The sequence below is a fragment of the Eleginops maclovinus genome, chromosome 1, assembly GCF_036324505.1.
Source record: "Eleginops maclovinus isolate JMC-PN-2008 ecotype Puerto Natales chromosome 1, JC_Emac_rtc_rv5, whole genome shotgun sequence".
In the NCBI taxonomy this organism is placed as follows: Eukaryota; Metazoa; Chordata; class Actinopteri; order Perciformes; family Eleginopidae; genus Eleginops; species Eleginops maclovinus.
In genome coordinates, this window is record NC_086349.1 from 18,946,551 (window position 1) to 18,968,678 (window position 22,128).

The window sequence follows — 22,128 nt, forward strand, 5'->3', positions numbered from 1 at the left end:
CCGATATATTCAGCACTCTGTAACTTTCCTCAGAGGCTGTGTGGAAATGTGTGAGGATGTAACAGGATAGTGATGTATCACTATCTGCACATGTAGAAGGATGTAGCTGCAGGTGTTTCACCGTCACATGGAAACCATCCATCTTGTGTAGGTGACCAGGAGGGATGGCAGACACGCACTCAATCCTTCTCTGGTATCCTACCCTGAACATCCTTCAGCTTAGATGATCTAATATGCGAGGAATAGTAGACAGCTGTGAAGCATATTAAAAGTATATTTATCACCAGATATAAATGTCACTGCATGCAAATGCTGTATCATTTCTCGCTTTCATTTCTCCCCGCACAGCAGGAAACACAATGATCCTTTTAAATTGGTCTATTTAGAGAAATGTTAGAAAGTATAACTGCCTGGAATATAACACAGTTTCTCTCTGTTTTTAAGTATTTTGGTCAAATGGGCTGGCTTCAGAATATAGCATACATAATTACTTATAAATAACTAAAATAATTACAATAAATAATGATTAATTTAATATAAAATGTTTACCATTAAATAACATCAAAATACAGTATAGCTCCAACAACTTATTATATAATATGTATGTATTCAAGCAGTTTACTGAGAGCAGCTCAAAAGCAGAACTGAGTACACTTTAGCATTTGTGTGATCATTTGCTAGTAATATTGTTACAGCTATATTTAACAACGCAAGCACACATTTTTATCATATCTTGCAGACCTAGCCACTATATCTATCACTTTTTGTACCCTTAGAAATACTTCTCCCGCTATTGTTGGTGTTACTGCTACTATCTTTTAATTTACTGCTGCTTATTCAGGTCTGGATGCTATGGTAATAAGCTTTGCAAGGTACCACACACGTTCCTTCTGCCAGCTATGTCCTTCAGCTCTTCTTGGGAAATTCCAAATTGTTCCCAAATGTAGGGATGTATAATCTTTGAGTGGGTTTCGGGTTTCCCCCTAGTTAGTTGCACGCACAATACTTTCAAAGGGAGGCGTCCTTATCAGATACAGTACCTGAATAACATTTAGCTTCCACTTAACTGTTCATTGCTACCCTTTAGCAAAATAATAAACAGCAGCCCAAGTCAAAGCTTGAGACTGACATACAGTCTTCTTTCTTCTTGTCTCCCTTCAAAGGCAGTATAATTCAGTCCCAAATAGTGTGATATATTGGTGGCAAGAGTTGTGTACGAGTTCACAGGAGGCACAGCTTTGTGCAGGCTGGAGCTTGCAAACATACTTTGCAGGAGACCAAAGGAGTAGAGAAAGTCTGACTGCAAATATCTACAAAAAAATAATTGAATTTCCAATATATTACAAATCAGATGTCAGGATGTTCAACAGATTGCTTTTTGAACCAAAGAATAATTAAAGTTACATTTTGAAATACATTTTTCTATAGATATCCTGCTTTCTTTCAAATAACTCTGATATACATGGGTGAATGGTTTCATTAATTGAAGCAGTAGCAGTTGGATTTAGTTGAGTCTCTAAAAAGGTTGAGCAAATAAATGCTGTAAAACCCTACAGAAAAGTCTGAGAATTAGCAGTAAAGAGTTTTAGATTAAAGGTGGTTTCAGTCAGTCAGTGGTAGCTGCTGCATCTGGACACTGTACCTCGAATGTGTGTGTTAGCAAGATGAAAGCAGGTGCAGCGTTTTCATGATGGCTCCCGGTTATCTCTTGATCCAACAGTTAAAGACTTGTGACGTACTTGCAGTTTGCTTATGAAAAGGTATGATTGTAGTTGAGATTTGCTTTGACAAGACGTAACCTGGATTTGTGTTGACTGATTTAAAAACTGACATGGACTTGGCACAAAGAAAAAATACAGCAATGGGAAGTGGACGAGTTGTATGTTCTGTAACAGCCAATATTCAATACCTTCCTTTATTGTCAACCTTGTTCTGTCTTTGTGTTTTTCTAACAAGTAAAAGAACACAGCCACACACCATCACAACACATTTTTGTAAGTTTTTAAGCTAAAGTGGACATCAGACAATTGTGCTAAGGAGTGCTTGATTGTGTATTTTCAGAGCAGAGTACGAGCAGCTATTTATGTCTGGCCGTGTCTTTGATCGGTGAGGCTGTGTGATGAATGAGAGACACATAGATGTAAGATCTGATGTCATATCTGCAACATCCCCAATTTAGACACATAGAGGCTAAAGATGACTTGGGCCCGGTGATCTGTTGAATGACAGAAACAATCAGAGACACTCCAAGAAAAGTTCCAAGAAAAGAATCCACTCATGTAGTGAAAATGAACCTTCACTCTACTAGAATAGTAACCTCCCTTGGTGAAACATTTGCCATTGATTCAATACAGATTAAATGTCAGGTTTTGTCAGGTTTACTTTTAGCACACTGTATATAGACATACATACAAGAAGAAAATTGCATTATTATTCAGGGTGTGTCATGCTTGGAAAGACCACCTAGGCATTGAATCGAATCACAGAGGAACCCCCTTAGATGTGTGACTGCAGCTGCAGGTGGTAAATCTCCCTATTGACCTAGTCCCTGGAGAAAGCAGAAGAGAAGGGGCTGTCTGCTCTGTCAGTTGTTGTGAGGGTCTAGCCTGACTACAATACTCCACATCTTCATTTCCTGTCACTTCTGAGAGAGACTTGCTTGTATCAGTACTAATATCATTGTTGTTATTATGTTAGAGTCAAATGAAAGCTCAACCAATTAGGTCACAGCAATTGTTCTCTTGCTGTATCTTTACTAACAAGGTTGTGTTCAGTTCAGGCTTTCTGTCATTGCATTTGCTATTGTCATTCCATCTGAAGTTGGACCATATTGTTTTAGTCCAACATCAGACAAATCAGTGGTCTCCCGGGACGACAACACAGCCATTGTTTACAGTAAAGAGCAGCACTGACACAGTCATCTGTTCCCCCAACCTAATAGTCTGCAGGCGATGAAGATACACTGTTCTCTCTGCAAAGTTTTGAGAGGTTGTAAAGGTCAGACTGTAAAGGCTTGGTCTAAGAGGCAGACATGGTCAATTATGTTTTGTTGTGATTGAAATCTTGTCACATCTCAGTAAGATACAGACAGAGTTGTAAGGTAATGGAAGTCAGACACAGGACAGGCACGCATTCATCATTCCTCTGCTTTGACTCAAATAAATTCTCTTTTGAAGGATACATTATATTTAAATTTAAAAATGTTTACTGCTGGGAGGAAATGTGTGATGGAGAAAACATGATTTCACTGAAGAATGCATCAGCTTTTTATTAGCATCTTGTCATTAGCGACATTTTTCTTGAAATTTGATATCAGACAAACGGAATAACATAATGGTCTTGTGACGATGGATGTTTGGATCGGGCTTCCACTGTGGACTCCATGATATACAATGGGATTTGTGATGTCTATAGTTACATGATAAGTAACATGAGCAACGTGAACTCACCCAGTTGATTCTGAAGGTTGCTATTGGACCTCACCAAATGGAAAATGGGCTAAACAATGTGAAGTGCCCTTATATCAAAGGAATATGTCACTTAAGGCAACGTTGTGGCTCATTTATGTGTTTTTGTTGTTGTTGTACATCAGTGGAAGTCTACGGCAAAAATAAATAAACTATATCAAACTTTTGCTGCAAAGGAAATAGTTGTTTCCGTCTGTTTTTGATCTTCTTATTTGAGTATAGCCTTATCCTTCAAGAATGCCATTTCCTTCTCTTTGAAATTGAACATAACAGAGCAGCATCAACCACATTGAAGACTTCACATAGCACCTGTGTCTGAAAAAAACACTTTTCAAAGATGGCGACTCATAATAAAGACTGATGAATCCAGGGCCTCTGTATAGTTGAATAAGATGCGTATGTTTGTGCTCTGAACAGGAAGTTGTGAGGGGGAAAACTGACAAAGGTGGGACAGATGGGCTCTCTTTACACGAGTCAACTGAATTTCTTTGCTTAGGCCCTTTTGTCTCTCCTAAAACACTATTGAGCTGCAAAGAAAGTAAGCTGATTTCACTAAATGGGCCACTAAAGATGACATAATGGTGTGGTGATTTTTGTGTGGGTGGCTTCTTATTGTTGCAGAAACCCTTACACACAGGCATGCTTATCTAGACACACACAAATGGAGACACATGGGAGACTGAAGCGATACATGACATAGTATGACATAGTATATAGGTTTTTTATCAAAATATCATAGGGATTTATTTTTTGGCTCAAACGTATGCTCAATATGAATTATGTCTGTGGTGTCTTATTTTCTTGTTGCTGACCTATTCCCTTGTCAATGCATGATGCAGTTATACCCATGAGGGAAAAAGTTCAAATGTCACATTAAGAATAAACCCTGATCCTGTCTAAACAAAATATTTTAGTATTCATACCGTGTTTCCCTTCCTTCAACAATTTTCTGCTGCCTCCAAACCGTAAGGATCTTATATTTTGTTGTTAAATCTGTAGTTTGCTTAATTGATGTGAGATTTTTCTGTAAAGTTAAGGACATATAGTGCAGGACAATTGATTCTCTGTAGGTTATATGACTTGGCATTCCAAGATAATAGTTTTGTGATGTAGTCCAGTGCGCAAAGAACAGAGACTTCCAAGTCTTTCAGCGAGGCCACGCTCTGCACACGCCACCTGAGATTGATTCTCGGTCTGCTGTCAAAACCCTGATGGACTTTTGTTAAGAGAGAGTTGAGATGAAAATCACACTTATAGTTTGTTTCACTGCAATTATTTTCAACAAGAAGGGTGAGATAGATAAATCACTAAAATAGAAAATGACTCTTTTATACTAAAGTAAGTCAGACTCAATCTCGTGATGAATTGTGCGTTGTAGCAGTAAGAGTCAGTATCTATGGGGATCTTGGTCATGACACCAGTAGCAGACTGGAAGAAAGTAAAATGGAGAGGACAGGTCTGTTTCATGCTGTTGTGTGACTAATGTCCCCTGACCCACCCTCTGCCTCTCTGGCCTCATCTCTGTCCCTGTCAGACGCCCCCGCCTGTCCTGCTGCCACGCTGATCGAGCTGAGAAACAACGAGGCTGACAGTCATGCTGACTCAACTGCCCCAAATGGGATCCCTAAAAGCACACTTTACTTCTGAATGAACAGTACGTACACGATCAACCGATCAACACCAAAATATACGACAGAAAGTTTGTGTTTTGTCTGCAGAGTAATACATATCTACTTCACACTCACTAAGCCCAGGACTCAAAGACTTCGGTCGACATATTAAACATTATTTTTTAATTAGGCCTCATCATTATTTTTCTATTGTAAATCCTAAACGTTCAGATGAACAGTTTAAATTCTGCATTTTTGTGTACTCACAACTTCCAATACTTGAAACTGGGAAGCAAGTTAGAATGCGGGGATGGTCTCGTAAATCAATTTAAGTTCAATCTTGGCCACCTGACTATCTTCAAGATTGGTTGTACGAATACAAAATAAATAACAATTGGAAGAAAATATACAATGAGATAAATAAGTTGATAGATAGTGATGATAAAAACCAGCACGAGGGATGGTAAAACTTATGACAGCACACATTTTGTAAACTGTTTTAAGATATTTAACTAAAAACATTGGGCTAGTGCTGAAGTTTCATAGGTTGAATGGATTTCCGGTCCCAACAAAAGCCCTCCTTCCATATGTCAGTGTCCGGAAACATATAAGGAAATATACAAACTGAGGATGTCGGGGATATTTGGTTGATAAAATACACAAACGAGCTGCCAACAGATGCAGGTGTGGCTTTATATTGAACGAAAAGTGTTTTTTATTTGCGAACATGTATTCGGCACAGCTGCCCTAAGCTCAGATTCGGCTCCAGATGCTTACCATGCTAAACTTGGGTGGATTTAAATGTATTTTATATATTTGTATCCCCTGAAATTATTCTGATGGAGTCCCTTTACAGATATTTGATAGTGTAGTTGCCCAACAGTTCTTTTTCTTGTATTTGAATCCAGTCTTTTTGATCTCTCGCACCATAACAAATTCAGATCCAGCAAAGATTTAAAAAATCCTCTTGATATACAGTAAGTGAGGTTTAGAGACTAGTAATACCATGTGATTGGTATTTTCCTCTGCACAACCTTTGCTGTGGATGGAATTGTTCATTAATAGTCCTTAAGGTGCTTTTGTCTTAAAGAGTAGGGGGTATTGTGTTTCGTAACCATGGATGTAACTTACTGTACAAACATGCACACAACACTAATATGTGATAATGAGTATCATCTATGTACGCAGCATGCCGTACAGTGATCTTGAGCTATAAGCTTTTACTGTTGAGATAAAGTGTCTTCATAATAAATGAGCAGTAATTGAGGGTCTTCACCTATAATGTAAGATTGTCTTTCATCTAAGTATTAATTAACAGGGTTTGCTGAGAGCAATTTCCACCCACATATAGCTTTACATTAACTACAGAGAGAAAGGCCAAGCAGGATCTCCTATTGTCTGGAGGCAACGCTATGATATCTGCAGGAGAGAATTAAAGTGATAAAGATAGAAAGGGGTTGTTGTTCTGCGAGTTTGTGTGTGTGCGGTGCTGTAGGCTGTAATAGAGAGGAGAGAGCGTTAGGCACACTCAACACTCAGGCAGCAGGAACTTGCAGCAGAACTCCACAGAGTCCTCTCCATCTGTAATCAGCCGAGTGAGAGGGGAGTCACACCTTCTTTTTTCCTACACACAAACAATCCCTGCTCCGCTCTCGCCTTTCCTCTCTCATGCACACACTGCTAGGCATGGCCATTTTCGTTTAATGTAGCACGGCTCATTAAAATGCGCCTTACATTTGAATGAATAGAACAAGAAGAAGATACAAAAGGCATTAATTAACAGAAGCAATGTGCAGGAAAATTCTTTATTGTTTAGGCAGGAGACTGGATTAAAAATAAAGAAGTGGTTAAAAAAATAAAGATCTCTTACAAGCAGGTTACAAATGACTGCTCTCCCCTCTCTAGATGCACACATCTACCTGCTGTGACATCCTCCAAATATGACTGGTGATTGATATCTCGCTACAACGCTGTCTCCCAAACTGTGTACTTCACATTAACCATCAGCCTGCTACTATAAACTCCACTCTTAGCTTACCATCCCACCTCCTCTTCTTCTCATCTAATTCTTCACCACCTGCTGAGTCTTGTATAACCAGAAATGGCCTTCAGTAATACTACCTGCCTTCAGTCCTCCTCATCTTACCACAATCAACTCGCTCTATCTCAATGTCCGTCCGCTGGTCTTAGCAGGTTTTTTTCTCAATTAAAGGATTCCTCGCTGTGCCGTCCGTTGTCCCTTAACCCCCCTTAAAAAGCCAATTGATTAACACAGGAATATAACTGGCAAATAATAACAAGATTGCTCATTTTTATAGTGTGTGTGTGTGTGTATGATTTGAGGTTGTACTTAGAGTTTAAGGAATGCTTTGAGCTAAATACTGATGTCAGCCAATGCCAATGTTTACCAAGTTCATCACCTTAGTGTAGCAGGCTGATATTACAAAAATAAAAAGGGCAACTGACGAAGATGGGAATGTCTTTCGCTTTGGAGGTATTTACTTTTTAAGAAACGGTTAGCTGACAATGGCAATAGAGAAATAGGTTATAAGAACATCTAAGTGATTACAGTTCATCATGAGGGAGACAGTAATGTCGGTGCAAAATTTCATAGCGAACCATCCAAATAGCTCCTTAAAGATGCCCCTTTACGGTAGCCAATAGAGGAAAAAATAATTCCAACATTCATCCAAATTTAAAAGTTTACGGAAAGTAAAAGAGGTGGGGTCCTATAGGCAGAATGCCAACTCCACTGTGGTGATGGATCTATCTTGAATGATGATCTACCATTCTAAAGTCTTCTCACAGTTCTGTAACAACTCTAACTTTGGGCTTTGTTTGGCCTTCCAGCTTATAAGCATTTTTGATAATGTGATAGTTTGCTTCTCAGAGGATATACAAGAATTGTCTTCTTAATGGAAGCCTTTGCTCTTTTATGTGAATCACGGGAAGAAAAGTGCAATAACCCTCCTCGATCATACAGCTTTACTACTTAGCCGCTGTTGTATCTACGAAGTCAGACGTTACATTAGTACTAGACTTCTTACCCTCCTCTGCGGATTCTGGGATTGCTGTTTATCATGACTTAAACTGAGGTGTGGTAGAAAGGTGTTATAGATTTGCGTGTCATTAAACATATAACACACGCACGCATGTACACGTATAGTAATTGCTAACTGGTGGAGCTTCCTATTTTTTCTCTTTTTAATTGACCAAGTAATAAGCCACTGAAAGGAGCTGCTGTCAGTGGGAAGGTCAGAGCTGTTACACATGTGTTAGCAATCGTTTGTATGTGTATCTACACACATGCTTTTTTTTGTGGTGTTCTTCTCTGTGTGTGTGAGAGAGTGTGTTTGGGCAAGAACAGCTCAATTTTGGAGTCTCCATACTAATTAGGTTTTGTATGTAAAGAAAAAGTCAGGGATCTCTCGAAGTAGTAGCAAGCAGCCGTGTATCTAATACAATCAGTAGTATGACAACAAGTCATGATAGTAGCGTTGTGGAAGTCATCGTGAATATTAAGGATATAGGTGCTAAGACATTCTTGATATGCGTCTTCAGTAAGGACTTCTCCTCAAATTGACTGCCATTGTGGATTTTAATTGCTCTCTCCATGTCCTAAAATGACTTCCAAGCTCTTTAATAAGACAGAATGTGGCTTAAACCCAAAGGGGCATACCCTATTAGCACAATGTAAGGAGGAAAGAAAATCTCATAGTTTCAATGGCATGGACCGAAGCGTATTAGGCCTGTCGCTCAGACAATCAACCAAAATCGAAAAGAGGACAAGAGCAGTTATTATCCTCCCGCCTTCTCTTTGTTTCAGTGATTGACTTGTACATTTACATTTCATTTGATCATTCAATAAGATTAACTACCAACAAGTTCACATCTTAGCACGAGTTTGGGAAACTGCTTGCCTGCTATCACAGTTTTTCATACTAAACGACAAAGCTGAAATTGCATCGGTTAAGGATGAGGATTTCATTGTGAGTTATTTTTTGAGCAGTCTAATTTAAGAAATAAAAGTTTATATTAAGATATAAGATAATTATCAAACTGATGCACCTCATGTCATTAGAAAATGAAGCTATAGCTAGGAAATAATTAGTATATTGTAAAAGCATAAAGATTGAACAGATAAACAGCTGCTCTAACTCTGTCAAACTCGGTTCTTCTAATTTATGCGAAATTTGATTATAGGAATGACTATTTAAGTACTCTATCCTTTAAGTTAAAACATTTGACGCACAAGGTTAAGTATTTTTTTTTCCCAAAATACAGGTAAGTGTAGGACTACATGCCGATCTGTGGTTTGATATTTGGTAATGAGGAGCTCAAGTTGGTTGTCAGATTAGGTGAGACAAAAATGCTGGTTGAATCCAACCAATTAAAGCTAGGAGATTAATCCGAATCACCATCTTGGGTATGCGTCCCAAATCTGTTACCTTTTCTTCCTCAGTTGAATAATCTGTCTTTGTCCTCATTTAGATTTAAACAACACTTACTCCTCCCTGCACCCATGCTTTTGTGCACAGTAAGAAGACAGTTATAATCACATATATCTATTTATCGGATTTTTCTATCTGTTTCTTTAGTCCCTTCCATCGATTCAGCTTGGAATCGAGCATTGACACACAAGTTCATTAAATTGGTCCGTTGCCATATGGATCGATTCTGTTCCTCCAAAATCTCTGTCATTACATTAACTCAGATCAATACGGCATGCCTCTACTCTTTGTAACCCACAACGGCAGTTCTTGTTCTTGCTTTGCGCTTAAGGGTTAATACAAGCCTATCTAAATCAGTTGGTCAGTAGCTTTGTGATACTAACAATGTTATCAATTAAACATGTAAAAAAAAAGAAATTAACATATGCTTCCATCCACAAAGAAAACTGATTGCCTCTTGCACAGTAGTTTCCAGATTTACATAAATTTGCCTGAAAGGAAATCGACTCTTCCTGATAATATTTCTTGTTTATCTCATGCAGTCAAACATTTGTCAGGGGCTTAAAGGAACTCATTAATGGAACTCCCTATTGTCAAACTTCAGGTGTAAAACTACTCCCACCATGACTCATACTGGATCATGAAGTATTTGTGTCACAGCCCACCAATATTCCCTGATGATGAAGACACCTATAAGAGCCTCTGTCTGTAAATCAGGTTCAAAGAAAAGCAATTAAGCCTCATCTTCACAGCATTTCTCAAAATATCTCCGAAGCCTCTTGTCTATTCCATGACTATCAATGACTCCATATCTGCCTTGAGAATATTTGGGTTCATTAAATCGCTTGCCACAAACGTCAACTATAAATCGATCCATTTTCTATTTAAATGAGTATTTGCAGACATATTATATAAAGATGTAAAATAGAGAGTACTCTTGAACCAAGGGACTTTGTGAGGTATTTGGTCATAAACAAAAGTGTTGTAGAAAATTACGAATTTGACTTCATTGATGTAAGGGATCTCCAAAGTCATTAGTATATTTTCCGGGAAACACAAATGTCTGTAACAATCTACTTTTCCATCAGGACACCTAGCTAAACAATCTAAAATGTAAAGCTGCTGATCTGAATCAGGGAATCCCCTCAGTCACATCGGTCATTAGGCTTTACAGCTTTATATTCCATGTTGTAAACCCTGATAGTTTTGCACAAAAATATTTGTAAGGTCTTTAATGTCAGCATTAGCCGTTATGGCAGTCTGCGATGCTGGCTAGCCCTTCCCTCTGAATGCTAATCCAAACCAAGAAATGGCAATTAGCTCTATTAGCATGCTGATCACCATGGAGATGCAGAAACACTGCTGACGAGGAGGCGGAGGGTCCTGACCTTATCAAGAGTGAGCAGCAGTGGGCATGATCAGAATATACAAAACAGTGTATGTGTGTTTATTTTATTTTAAGTTGGGCCCAGAAATACTGCGCTTATTTTTGTTTTCTAGAAGTCCCTGATTGTTAGGCGCTAACTGCTTAGAACACACAATGGTCACTGCTTAGTTACAATGGATGACATTTGAGGCTATTTTAATTTGATCTGTACACCTTTTAAAGTTTGAAACTTCATCTTACACTGTTTCCACACCATCACATGGGGAAATGATGTATTTGCTGACAAATAAACACCTTGCAAATAACTTACAACCACTTCAGTTACTGCTTTAGGTGCCTCCAGTTGCACATTCTATCATGCTATTATGATTTAACATCAGTATGCTAGAACAGTCCTAAAAGTATTTCAAATACACCCTTTGTGGTCCTCGAAATCTGTACCAAATTTGATGGTAAATCACATTTCACTTTGAACCAAAATGTCAATCCAATGTTGGCACTAATGGAAGAGCCAGGGGACAAATCAGTAGCTATATCCCATAGGGACAGTGCTATCCATTCAGCAGGTGTCAGTGTTTCAGGCGGGGCAGAAAGACTTCCTCATGCCTAGAGCTGCAATACTAGTGTGGCGTACAAAGTGAATTAAATAACACTACCTTTATCCCTCAAGCTTCCCCACAGATATTACAGTCAGTGATAATCAGCTTTATCAAATTTGCCATTACGAGTACAGGTTGCTTTATTTACATGACATATACAGTATGAACCCATTCCTGTCCTTGTTTCAATAGTGTTTGTTTAATCTGAAGGAGATGAAAGGAGAAGAGGTAGTAACCTCCACTCTGAGTAAACAAAAACCTCTTGGTAAGAAGTGTTCTGAAAAACGTCAATCTTAAAAAACTCTATTTCCCTGTAGCTAAGTTTGACATACAAAGCTAGAGGGACCAGAGACTTACAACGTGACAAAAAAAACTCCACCTCGGACTTTGCATTATTGATGTACATCAGAAACTGAAGTTTGGGGATCAACCGGGAGAATCATTTAAAACATGTGAAAAGAAAATTAGTATAATGATGTTGAGGGGTCAAACAGGGAACACAGACAGAGACGGAGCCATATCTCCCTCGGGGTGACGTATGTATGATAGGAGAAAGAGATTTGGTCCCTCAGTCCCCAGGCTTTCCCTTGTCAGCCCCCCAGCTGTGCCCTCACCAGGCTGGGGATCGATGTCTGACTGCCCTCCTCCACTCCCATGCTCCGGACTCTTCATTAGGCCCGACCTGTTGGAGTGGATGCTCTAATTGGCGAGGGCCACTGAGAGCCGGCATCCTCGTCTGCCTTGCTCTTGGAGAAAGGGCCGCTAGGCATCAGCCGCTCTCACTAATCTTTGCCATTATCCTCTGCTCTACTGTGGGAGCAGGAAAAACAGCCTGCCTGTGGTTTGTGTGTTTGTAAGTGTGTAGTGTATGTTCAATTTAAGTTTCTCTGTGTGTGTAAGCTTTGTTGAGTCCTTTGGCCAATGGTAGGGTCTGATGTGTTCATGTGAAAAACAGAACACCCATCTATGACACTTGTTGACAGCCTACTATTTGAGGACATTGCAGTTAAACAAAAACGCAAGCTATTTTGTGGTTCTTCAGGATGTTTTTCATGTGAACTTAACACTGCACATCCTGTTGTGTGAACAACAACTCGGACACAATCACTAAGAGCTTTTACAGCAGAGTTGTACATAAATACTTCAAACTCTCTCGATGCTGTATGTGTTGAACCGTCACACATATGGCAGAGAGAGAGACAGCTGCTGTGGTGAATCATACTTGTCATAGGCCTCATTTCATTTTTTAATTATTATGATTAAACATTTAAATTAAAAAAATTAAGCAATTTACATTATGGTAATACCAATTTGCAAGGTCAGCTACAATCTTCACCTGCCTAATGAGAAATTAGATACAACTATTTTTACTTTTCGCTCCTACAGTGGTGTCACGACTCATTCTGGAGTGGGGGCAAAAGGATGGAGTTATAGAGGGTCAGGGCAAGAATCAAAGTTACTAGGAGAGTGTATAAACAGTGTAAATGTGTTGGAAATGTTCATTGTACATCTTCCAAACATCTTGCAGATCACCAAGGAGAGTAAACGAACATGCCTCAACTTTTTCTCCACTTTAAGCAAGTTAATTAAAGTTGTATCTGTTTTTGTAAAACCAGGAACGCTGTCTCTCTGAAATGACCTGAGGTTGGCCAAAGTCTACAAACGGAGGAGAAGGTGCAGAAGTTAAGTGTTCTTCGATGACAATATACTGAGAGGTTGTTGTAGACTTATGTATCTAATCGTATTTAATTAAATAGCAATACCAAATTGTAAAAATGCTCAAATTACCGGGTACCCAAAGTAAAACTACTTATTGTGAGTGATAGTGAGCCCATTTCAGAATCATGTATTAAATTAGTGGATTATCACTATTGATACATCAATATGTTCATTACAGCTGGTAAAGATGTATCTAATTTTCCATTTCTCTGCTGCCGCTGCCACCGCTGCTGCTGGTATTAGCTAATCTAAATCTGAGTAAATAGGACTAAAGCTGTTAGACAAATGCAGTGGAGTAAAAAGTACAATATTGGAATGCACATTTTTATGGTTTAGCGGTATAAAGTAGCATAACAAAATCTGATAAACCATCGGTACAGCCGGGATGATGCTTGATAAACCTCGTGTGAATGTCACAACTAAAATTGTGCTGTGGGTGTTTTACAAACCTGTGGGAAAAACTCAGATACTTATAGAGAAAGTGAAGTATGAGTGTGTGAAATGTAGAGATAAGTGAATTATGGCCTCTGGCACAGTCTAATTTGAAACAGAGGCTCATACTGAACCGTAATATTGCAATATGTTTCCTATAAGGAACAGACTGTATAACTACACTGAAATTCTGTGTTTTGTATGCAAGGAGTTGTTGTAAATCTTCTTCATTTGTTTTGCCAATTCAGTGTTGAAAGCAAGAGAAGCTGAATGTCATGTTCAGCCATGGCCATTATTACTTGTAGAGTACATACATTATATACACATACCGTAATTCTTCGCCATTGTTTCTGTCCCTTTGTACTTGTTCTTGTTGACTTTTCTCTCCTGCTCTCACCTTTTCTTCATTTTTGAAATCATGTTAACATTTTCTGTAATTTAGGATGACCATAATAATATTAATTAATCCCCCAAACTTCTTTTTGAAGTGCAGTGCTATCGGTTTTCTATTTTAGCTCATATATTGTGAATGTTTTGCTAAATAGTAAGTTTACTAATGGTACTTGTACTTACAATACTTACTCAATATGGCATGTTGGATATGCTGAACCATATAAAACATTTTTATTCAGGGACATAAAAGGACAGAATTGAAAAGACAGAAGATATGAATAAAAACTATAAACACTTATCAACACACTCAGAAAACATACTATAGACAAGTATCTCCCTTCTCAGACCCTCTAAGATCCCACTGAAGGCTCCAAAGCCCACCAGGAGCGCAAAGATTCAGCAATGCAGCTTCCACACACAATGTATGGCCTGCTTATTTAATTGAATTCCTGCTGCCATTCACAAGTACATGGTTCAAGTACAGAGCGTTCAGTTTGTTTGTGATTTAAGACAAAATCACAGTGAAGTTTAAATGCTGTGTAAAAGAGCTGAACGACAAGGAAATAGGCAATGTTCTGTAACAGACCAATGTGTCCTGCATGTCTGTGTTAATGCTGTCATCTTGTGGAGAGACAGTAGAGCACAAGTAAAGAAGCATAATTCCATTATAGCCATTATAACGCATTGAACAAATCCGATTAATCCATAAAAAAAAAATAGTCAGATGATTGAAAAATGCATTATATTCTGTAGATTCAGATCTAAGTCTAGGAGGAACAATACACAACACTGATTTTAGTAGCAGTTATGTCAAACTGGTGTTTATATAACGATTAATATTTTTGGGAAGACATCAAACTTGATGAATTGTTTACAATATGTTTCCTTGGATGTTACAACTCCAAAAATGAGCTGCTTTATTGATCTTATCTTGTCTTATAGTATAGTTGTCATTGATTACATCTTTCCTACTACTCACTACCACTTCTAGGAATGTGTCAATGTTGCCACAGCCTGTTAAAACTCAATTATTACATCATTTCAGACAGAAAGTACATGTGTTGCAAGCTGGAGGCTTTTTACTCTGCTTTTTGTCGGTGTACATTTGAAACGCCCATTAAGCATGAAATCAGTGTTCGGATGAAAATAACGTTTTTCAGCATTGGTGGGCACATACATTTTATGTTGCCATAGCTACCGAGGCTATGAGAAGGAGACCTTGCACTTATTATCCAGCAATGAAATGCTCCTGCCAACATACTGTATACTGCTGGCCTGAGCAGGCTATAGAACAGGAAATGTTAAAATAGGTGTTATGTGAAAACACTTGTTTTCTGGAATAAGAAATGATGACATTTCGTTTGCCAGGTTTCAGTCTTCAGTTGGCTTGTCTTGGTTAGATATGGATAACAGAATAAAGGAGACTATCTCGTTTTTCTAGGACATAATGAATCTTTTTGAACCCTGCTTAAGAAGTTTTCATCACTTATTATTATCTCTTGCAGTTTTGGCTTTGACCAAATAACCAACACGCTGTAGTGCGATGCTGGCATATATTCCAAATGGTGTCAATAAGGTCAGCCATGTTATTATTTTTGACCAAAAAAGGGCAAAAAACCATTGCTCTCTTCTGCTACACTCAAAGAAGTGAAACTTGGATGGGGTTTGAATTAGGTCATTGTTTTATGGTGAACCTACATAACAATTGCATGTTTGACCATCAACACAATAAGGTTTCATTGCATTTAAACAAGAGTGTAAGAAGTCAGTAATATATAAGTCTGTTGTGTTGAAACTATTTAATCAAGGCATTGAAACTTAATGGCGTGTCCAGACGCGATTACCTCTCTGCACATGCGCAGTAGTGTGCTTGCTGGACCGAGCGGGACCTCACCTGCAGCTAGGGCCTACTGATGTCAAACGTTGGTCGAAAGTTTGTTTGCAGGGCCGGCCCTAGGCATAGGCGAACTAGTTGGTGGGGGGTGCCCTTAAGCATACATCTTTCTCTTAACAACATTGATTAACGAAATAAAATGAAATAAAACCCTGGTGAAATAAAACCTCATTAAAACAAAAGAACATGGCGGGGAATATTTGGAAGCACGTACTCATGTCATGTGTCACCGTTTCTCCAAGCAGTATCACTAGTTATAAACATACAGAATAAGTTTAAAATATTCTGAACCCATGGGGGGGAGTTTGCTAGTATTAGCCTAGCACTAGCAGCACGGAGGTAGAACTAGTAGCTTGCCAGAGCTAGCTTTCCAACCTGTCTCAAGCAGTGGTAGCTGGACTAACATCTACTTTCAGAAGCTGAACAGACTGACACAAGTTGACACATAGCTTTAAGTTCATTTAAACTATGTCACATAGGATGCTTTGGATAAACACATTGTGGTTGTGGGCTATCGTTTACTTGGGTGTCATATTATGCTAATATAATTTTATAATTTAAATTGTCCAGATACACTCCAGAAATGTTTGCTGAGACCCTCCCCTCCCGAAGAAAGCTCAGCTGATCCCCTCTCTTTGAACCTTGTAAGTTTGTTTAATCATTATTTATTGGTGGTAGTAATACTATTAGTTTTAGTAGTAGAAGTAGTAGTGGGCTATCAATGCATATGGTCTAACTTTATTTGTACAATGTTCTAATGTGGTAGGACTATAGAATTGACCAAATACAATGGTGTAACTAACATCATGGATTGATTCTATGCTTGAATTCAGCAATTAGTAAATCAGACATAACTGGGTTTAGTGAATCAAACATAACTGCCTTTAGTGAATCAAACATAACTGCTTTTAGTAAATCAAACATAACTGCCTTTAGTAAATCACACATAACTGTCTTTAGTAAATCAGACATAACTGCCTTTAGTAAATCACACATAACTGCCTTTAGTAAATCAAACATAACTGCCTTTATTAAATCACACACAACTGCCTTTAGTAAATCACACATAACTGTCTTTAGTAAATCAAACATAACTGCCTTTATTAAATCACACATAACTGCCTTTAGTAAATCAGACATAACTGCCTTTAGTAAATCAGACATAACTGCCTTTAGTAAATCACACATAACTGCCTTTAGTAAATCAGACATAACTGCCTTTAGTAAATCAGACATAACTGCCTTTATTAAATCACACATAACTGCGTTTAGTAAATCAGACATAACTGCGTTTACTAAAATCAGACATAACTGCATTTAGTAAATCAAACATAACTGCATTTAGTATATCAGACATAACTGCATTTAGTATATCAGACATAACTGCATTTAGTATATCAGACATAACATAGTTATGCGGTTGACATAACTGAGTTAAGTAAATTGGACACTTCATTTCTTTGAATGTATTATTTGAAGTGTATTTCATGTTGTGCGCAGAGAGGAATAAACCAATTACGTGTAAAAGAAAATGGATACATGTAAGAATACAGTGTCCATGCCATATTAATGCCTAAATACCAGTTACTATGCTTTCAGTTTTGTATGTGCTAATTCCCCATTGTTATTTAAATTCAACAATGCTCATTAAATATGGATTTGATTTTTGCCCCCCAAAAATTATATACATATATATTTTAAAATCATTTTAAAATATAAAATACAAACTTGAATAAAATATAAAATAAAGCAAGACACACTCGTGATGACGGGAATATAGTAAATGTATGATATTAAATGTTAAAGTTGCACTATGAAGTTTAGGTTAAGCATTTAACTACCACATGTGTCTACCTCAATTGGAAGCATCAATTAAGGTTGAAGTTAAAAAGCGATCGGCTTACTTTTTAATTTCATCCCAAACGTTTGTAATATTATTAACTTAAATGGACGATTTCCTGATCTCATTTCCAATTCTTAAAATTCCAACTAAACTAAACTTACGTTATGGGAATTTCTTACTAAAACGTTTTTTTCTAATGTCTTTTTATATGCAACCATCGTTTTTCAAATACGCGAGTGAGGCCTCTTATCACATCCCAATCTTTGGCCCCTTTCTGTTAGGTTACGTCCTACGTCATGACGTCAGAGCTTGGAGGACGCGCGGACCGCGGTGGGGCGGACGGGACTCGGAGGAGGGGAGCCGTTCGCTAACGTCTGTGTGTCGGCTCCAACAGTTTGCTATCACCCGAGTAAGTGTGAAATATTTTTAAGTTCGTTTGTTCCTGGTAGTTTAACCATCAGTTTGTGCTTGTGTGTGATGTGTGCTAAGCGAGGAAAAGCTGTTATGAGTGTCGCTGTAGATGTTTCATCGTACGAGCAGCTCTGTAGAATGACACACTCAACTGTCAAGTACGTTAACACACTGCTGCTGCTCCCTGACAACACTGACTCAAACTCTACCAGTATTGATTTTAGATCAATACATATAGCTTCACGTTATTTCACAACATACACGTCTCTTATAACTTACATAAAACGTAAAGCACATACGGTTAACTGTTACTCAACTTGTCTTTCGTAACCATCTCTAACGCTTTATTTCATCTCCTGAGTTGTCATCATAGCATTCAAATGCAGGCGTTTTGCTGCAGTACTTAAAACATAAAAAATAAAGGTTTTAAAATTTAAAATATACAACAGGTTTGTGTCATTGCCTATGGAGTTTGAACTAAACAGCAAAAACATAGACGTAACATTAAATGTGTAAAATGTTAACTAGCCTGACATAGTTAAAAATGGTTTATATCAGGTTACTATTCTGCAGCAAGTATACGAGACAGAAAAGAAATTGTTTTTGAAATGTAGAATCTAAAAGAGGTATGTGTCATTTCTTTTATGGTAATAATTAAACAACAAAGACATAAGTCATCATGTGTTTTAAGAGTTTGCTAGTTTGAGTTTCAAATGGACACTGTTGCAAAAGGTGTTTATTTCCAGTTGATCAATTCAACTTTGTTTCTATTCAATATGATGCCGTCACCATGTGTGTCTGTCTTTCATATTTTATTTATTTCATTTTATTAATACACATGCAAAGATTCAAAGTAACCTAGCCTTACTCGGTTAAAACTGGTTTATAGCAGGTTCCTATTCTGCAGCACATAAAAGACAGTATTGTTGTACCGTATCAGGTGAAAACAGATTCAATCAACAGAAACAAGGCGGTCAACAGACCACAAACTGCTACAGACTACTTGACAATACTTGTAAGGAATGGACAAAATGGTTTACATGTATATTAGCCAGGGCCCGGCAACTTTCAACACAAGTTTTCATAAATTACAATGTTTATTTTGGTCTCAGCCTGCAGATTAAATGATTGGTTGAAGACAATTCAGGGCACAGTAAGGATGGACATCTTCTGCCTCATTTCATCTGAAGCCTAATATTCCTCACAGAGGATAGTTTTTCCCACAACCTATCATTATCAGTGTCTGGCTCACACTCAGGCTATAGCAGGAAGGCGCAGGGAGTACAATGTGCCAAGAAAGCATTTAGAGGATTAGTTTCCATCTCACTTTTGCTTTTCTTCTTCTTTTGAAGAACCATGGGCCTGATGTAGCAGGTTGTCCTCTCCTCTGCAATGAAGGAAATCCTCTCCAGCATCGTGAACATGGACTGAAGGTTAGTTTTCCTCCACTTACTCTTCACATTCATTCTGATAACTGATATCTGTTTACATCGCTAACCATTTGTATTACCTAGTGCTTTTGATGCACTGCATGTACAGTTTACACACATGTAGAGGGTTTGAAGGGTCTGGTGTGACATGATGTATCCCTATCTGTTCAGCATACTCTGCTAAGTGGCTGAGAGCTTGGCTGCCCCTTCAGGGCACTGCAAACGCAGCCATTCATGTCTCACTCCGACAGTCAGACCACCATGATGACGCTGCCCTCCTCCTCCTCCTCCTCCTCCTCCTCCTCCTCCTCCTCCTCCTCCCCCTCCCCCTCCCCCTCTTCTTTGGTGCACTCACGTTGTGCCTTCCCGGTTTAGAGCTGAATTGAGAGTGTAACGTGCTAGTGTATATGGATGGGTGTTTGCAGGCATATTGCTAGAATAGAACTCGGTGGCCTTTTTAAAGATGAAGTTTGCTGCTCCTCTGACTTGTGTTCAGCTGCTTGTAACACTTCAGCATCTGATGGGGAGAACATGAGCTTATCCTAGATTAGATCACAAGATTAACACAGCTTGCTGTTTGCTTACCTGACTGTCACAGGGTCTGATTAATTGGCCCTGTCTACGGGTAGATGGCATTTCTCACTAACGAATGAATAAGATTAAAGGTAGATGTCAAGTGTGGACCATATTGGTAGAGATGTATGTTGGAATGACAAAGAGTAAGTGGCTGTAGATGTATATCTTTGTGTTAAAGTGGTATGGAACAGAACAAGGTTAATATGCTGGACTAGATTGTGGGATAAAAGCTTCTAATGGAATCAGATCAAATCATGTAAAAGTCTGAAATCTGAAACTTTTGGAGACACTATAAATAGAAGGGCTGATCAAAAATAAAGTTCTTGTTCAATGTAAATGTATTGCATATAAAGACAATTGAGGAGAAACAATCACACCGTGACACTAGATATCATCTTGAGTTTTGTGAAGTTGTGGTTTTACTCTCAGGTTTTGTTTTTCAGTTAGATTTTTTTTTCTTTTTCTCCCGAATAAATGATAATGATAAATGTTCAATATGGGATTCAAAATGAGTCAGATGCTCACACATTTTTTAAAATCTAATGTCAGCATCCTTCAGGCCGGGATGTTGGTTCTGTTGCAACCAAAGGTCAGCAGTGGCTGAAGAGGAAGTATTGCACCCCGAGAGAGGAAACACACTTTTTCCTTTTTGCCAATGCCGTCAAGAAATATTTACTGTACAAATACAATGTTTGGCTGTGACTTTAAACAGACTGGCATTATTCTCTCAAGTAGGACAGACTCCCACACTTCCAGAATGAAGGTGAAATGCCTTTATAAAAGCTGTGGTTACCAGTGGCAACGAGCTGCCTGCTTCCCTCTGATCCCTTCCTGTTTGAAGGAGGAGGCAGAAATGATGCATGGGTCACACAGCTTCGCAGGAGTTTACACTTAAAAGGACTGAAGTACGCGACTTAGTGAAGGATAGGTTGTTATAGGATAAAACGTACTGTATGTATGCCCTAAGAAGATACACGCTTTATTTACCTAACTTTCTGAGCCCCCGTATTAGCCTCAGAAAAACGTGTTAATACATTTTTGCACAAAAGGACAACTGTAGATTTTGCCAATATGAATTTAATATAGACATTGCTCTTCTGAAAACATGTGTTTAATCGCCCTTTTGTTTCCGCTTTAATAAATGAGGTTAAGATTAAGTAAGGGATAATGTGCTTCGTGTCGGGCTCCCTGATGAGCCTGTGGGATTTTCTTTTCCCCGTAATGACTGCCTCGCTGCACATTATCCCGCTTATTACACGGCCAGATACTAAACAAACTAACGACTCGACTCCCAATATTAATTGAAATTATTTTATTGACTCAAAAATGATCTTATTTCTTCCGCTAAGAAAAAACCCCTCCGTTCCACGGAGCACCAATGGCTGGAACTGCGACAACAACAACAACTTTACGGCAGCACTGATTGAGGTTTAAGTCTGTTTACAGTTTCTGATCCACTAACAAGTCCTTAAACGCTGCAGAGCCCATACCGTGTTCCTGTTAGTGTTTACTTCCTGTCTGTCATCTTCTGGTGATTTATCTGATGTCCAGCATTCCGTATTTTTACATCCCTTCCTTTCTCTTTCTTGATCCTCCTTAACAACGGTGAATAAGTCCTTGACAGTGGTCTGTACTACGGGATTAACAACTTGTCATATGTTCTGAATTGACCAATCAGAATTGAGTATTCAACTAAGCCATGTAATAATGGATATTAAGGTCAGGTGGAATACCTTCCTTTAACTTGTGTTTGAACACAGACTTGACATCGTTGACCCACAGCCTACGTGTTGAGCCCAATATCACACACGGTAAGAGCTTAAAGACCAGAGCTTGGATGGAGGTGTCCAGTTACCTGAGCATTTAAACTGACTGAAGAGTTATTTAAATAGGTGATGATTTGTTGATTTATATCT

General features: G+C 38.4%; 1 protein-coding gene across 4 annotated transcripts in view; it reads left to right on the plus strand.

The window, feature by feature from the left end:
- Positions 1-18,098: 18,098 nt before the first annotated feature.
- Positions 18,099-22,128, plus strand: part of tmcc1a (transmembrane and coiled-coil domain family 1a) — a 41,404-nt gene continuing 37,374 nt past the window's right edge. Inside the window, exons 1-2 of one of the 4 annotated variants that reach the window (XM_063885926.1) lie at positions 18,099-18,204; positions 19,559-19,639. The gene's annotated coding sequence lies outside the window, so the exon portion shown is untranslated. Of the gene's footprint in view, positions 18,205-19,558; positions 19,640-22,128 lie in introns of those variants that run through there. The other 3 variants (XM_063885941.1, XM_063885933.1, XM_063885950.1) reach the window with 3 other exon arrangements.